This window comes from Ochotona curzoniae, unplaced genomic scaffold, assembly GCF_017591425.1.
Source record: "Ochotona curzoniae isolate NIBS_2020 unplaced genomic scaffold, NIBS_Ocur_1.0 contig_3622, whole genome shotgun sequence".
Classification (NCBI taxonomy): domain Eukaryota; kingdom Metazoa; phylum Chordata; class Mammalia; order Lagomorpha; family Ochotonidae; genus Ochotona; species Ochotona curzoniae.
The window spans coordinates 20,045,089-20,049,148 of record NW_024465926.1 but is presented as its reverse complement, the minus strand read 5'-3'; positions in this window follow the sequence as shown (position 1 = coordinate 20,049,148).

Sequence of the window (4,060 nt, the reverse complement as noted above, 5' to 3'; positions counted from 1 at the left end):
TCTCCAATGTGGAGCATGTCCCAAGGGTACTGCTTAAGTCATTTTGATAGTTCTGAGATGCTGTTGATTTTGTTGCACCAAGGATAGGGAAATACTTCCAAAGTCCGTTAGCTGATACAGTCTCTACTCACCCAGATACTTGCTGTTAAAGCCTGGCAGGGAGAGTTGTCCAATTTGTTTCGTCACTGACATTGTTGAATCTAGTTTGTACAAAAATCCTGCTAAGTCAGGTTAGTACAAATTTCCTACCCTTGATATCACTCTGGCCTGCCATCAGCAATAATTCCATCAGGTTTGTTTAGCAGGAAATCCTCTTCATATTTCCTCTTAACCATTTTCCAGCTGTTGAATACTTATTTAGTTATGAATCTCTACTTGTCCTTCTTGGGGTTGAGCACAAATATTTTCTCCAACTACAAGACCCTGTTGCAATGGTCCCTAGACATAGTGCCATGGTTCTCTTTGGAGAAAGTCTGTCTTACCATTTTTACCCAGTGTCTTAAATATTTTTAAGCATTAAGTCAGTAAAGCAAAAAGTGAAATTTACCCTTTGTTGCCTTATCCATTTCCATGTTGGGTTTGCATCCTCCCAAGCCCATTTTTACCCAGAAAAATCTACATTTTTCTGATTGGTTTTGCTCTGTTGCAAAGCAGGACACCAAAGTGTACATATATTTAGAAGATAAGCTCTTGAGCATTTGAGATTGCATAGGAAAAGAAATGAAAGAAAATTAAATCCTTTTGGTCTTGGAATAGTAAGATTTAACTTTTTTTTAATCAGCAGATGAAAAATTCCAAGGTCTCTCCAGGCTATAACCCTTCCTCCAATAATTATGGATCAGTAGGAGTTTTTTGGGAAAAAGTAGGGGGTGGCGGAAAGTAGAGTTCTGAATTCTTCCCAGTCCCAAGGGTCCCAGAGGAATGCTGAATTCTCACTTTTGGGTGTTTTTCAAGATCTAGGCAGGTGTATAAAATGTGTTAATTAAGGCCCAACTGGCTCAACTTTACCTAAGTACATTCTGCAAAACAATTCCTTAGAGACACCACTTGGGTTTTTGGGTGTTTTTTTTTTTTTTTTCCATTTTCATCCTTACAGCGTTGACTCCCTTCATCCAGTGAGAGGAGGGCATGAGGCACAGCATGGCGCAAGCCAGAGAATCTCCAATACGGAAATTTTCTGCTGATGCTCCAGTGGGAATTCCATTGATCCCCAGAAACAGCAGGGAGATGGGCACATTTTTAACATATCCACGACCCAACTGTTTCCAGTGATCTTCCTCATACTCTATGAGAAGGATGGACAAGTCCATTCAGACTAAGCTGGAAATACAAGCACAGCATCCTAATCCAAAAGTCCAAAATCCAAAATGCTCCAAAATTCAAAAGCTTTTGAACATAGACATGGTGCCACAAGTGGAAAATGCCACACCTTGACCTCATATTGAAGGCCACAATCAAAAATGCAGATACATTAACAAGAGTATATAACATTACCTTCAGATTTTGTATGGAAGATATATCTATATATATGAATTTCAGGCTTAGATTTGGATCCCATTCTCAAGAGACTTCATTACGCATATGCAAAATTCCATGGTGCAGAAGAATCCACAGGGCACTCTTTGGATCAGGAGCCCTCAACTCTCCAAGCTGTTTGAGCAGGGTCAGGACTATAAAGTCTAGCGGACGTATCCTTACTCCTGGAGTTGTAAGAAATGCAAAGGTGAAGGGAATATGTTGGAGAGTATTTTGAAGATATTCTTGGGGCACACAGCCACTCCGCGTATTTGGGGTGAACATTTGGAGGTGAGAAGGTGATGCTGTAGAGCAGCAGGCACATCGCCTGGCAAAGCCATTGTGCCTCAAAGGCATCATTTTCCTGCTGCATGGCTTTTCTGAAGTATTTCTTACTGCAACTAACTGCCAAGAATTTCCATCAACTCCCACGTCCCATCTCTCACCAAGTGAGGCTGGCTTACTTTCCAGATGGCCACTCACCTTCATCTTTTTGTTGATCTCCACAGTCTTCACCCCAGTTTAAGCCAAAATCATTTCTTCTCCCTGTAAGGGCATTTCCTACGTTGCTCTCTGGGCTTTGGATACATTGCCAATTAATTCAGGTGTCCTCGCAGTTAACTCAGGTATCCTCCATCTGGCCCAAGGTCTTGAACTTAGCAAGTTCATAGGCTTGGACCAAAAAATTACATTGTTCTTTACTGACTTCTAAAAAAAAAAATGTAGCATTTCTTCCGGTTATAACTATGGTAAAAACAAAAAACAAAACATGACAGCAATCAGCAGTCTCTGTCACCAGCAGAAATCAGATTCTTTTTTTTTTTTTTTTTACATTCTGCTGTTAGTGTTATTTTTGAAGCAGGAAATGTATTCTCTAGAAAGTTCAACTGCTCTGATTATTGTAAGCAAAAGAATGGAGAGGAATCGTGCACAGTGCAGTGGCCTAGTGGCTTGCCTTGAGGCACCAGTATGTGTCCCAGGTGCCACTTCCCATCCAGCTCCCTCCTTGTGGCCTGGGAAAGCAGTTGAGGATGTCCCAAAACCTTGGGACCCTGCACCCGTGTGGGAGACCCAGAAGAAGCTCCTGGGTCCTGGTTTTGGATCAGCTCAGCTCTGGGTGTTGTAGCCACTTGGGTTCCTTCTCTTCTTAAATCTGCCTTTCTAATAAAAAAATAAGTAAGTCTTAAAATTAAAAAGAATACAGAGCAATGCCTCTGAATTGGGCTTTTACTTTTGCCTTCCAGTCCTTCTCTTCCTCACCTTGGGGCATGTTAAAGAGACACTAATTACCCTCAAGATAAACATTATTTAAAAAGAAAAGAAAAGAAAAGAAAAGAAAAGAAAAGAAAAGAAAAAGAATGGGCCTGATGTGATAACTCAGTGGCTAAAATCCTTGCCTGGCAAGCACTGGGATCCCATATGGGCACCACTTAGTGTCCTGGCTGCTTCACTTCCCATCCAGCTTCCTGCTTGTGGCCTGCAAAAAGTAATGGAGGATAGCCCAAAGCCTTGGAACCTTGCATATATGTGGGTACCTGGAAGAAGCTTCTGGCTCCTGGCTCCTGGCTCAGGTCTGACCATTGTGGCCACTTGGGGAGTAGTGAACCAGGGCACAGAAGATCTTTCTCTTTGTTTCTCATTCTTTCTGTAAATCTGACTTTCTAATAAAAACAAATAAATCTGTTTTTGGTAAAGATTTATTTATTGGAAGGTCAGATTTACAGAGTGAGGAGAGACAGGGAAGAAGATCTTCTTTCGGCTGGTTCACTCCCCAAGTGGCCACAATGGCTAGAACTGAAGCAACCTGAAGCCAGGAGCCCAGAGCCTCCTCCAAGCCTCCCATGCACGTGCAGAGTCCCAAAGTTTTTGAGCCATCCTCTGCTGCTTTTCCTTGCCACAAACAGGGAGCTGGAAGGGACGTGGAGCAGCTGGGACACGAACTGGCACCCATATGGGATCCTGGCATGTACTAGAGAACTACATTAGACACTAGGCTACCATGCTGGGCCCAAAAATAAACAAATCTTAGAAAAGAAAGAAAAACTAAACTGAAAGAAATTGTATAAACACGGCTTACTTTCTGTTGGGGGAAGTGCAGCTTTTACATACTTGTGAAAGTCTCATATTTGACTGGAAGAAGGAACGAAAGTTCACATACTAGTGGTGGGGCCTATTCAGGGGACCTACCAGCTCTGCAGCCCCTAACAGCACAAACTAATACACGTTCTTATGGATAATCTGCCAAAAGTACAATCCAAGCCCAAGAAAAAGAAATAGAAACTCCACATGCCTGGGGTGATGACCAATCTGTTTTCTGAAAAGGTAGAGATGCAGACAAGAGTAGAGAAAGATGACTAGCATTGGGCATGGCGCTGTTTACAACCACTCTAGGGACACTGGTGTCATGGCTAAATTATCACCCAGAATAGCAATGAACTGTATTGTTCTGTCAATACCTGTTCCTCTTTTTTTTTTTTTTTTTTTTTTTTTTTAAGATTTATTTATTTTCACTGGAAAGGCAGAGAGGAGAGTCAAAGCCAGGAGC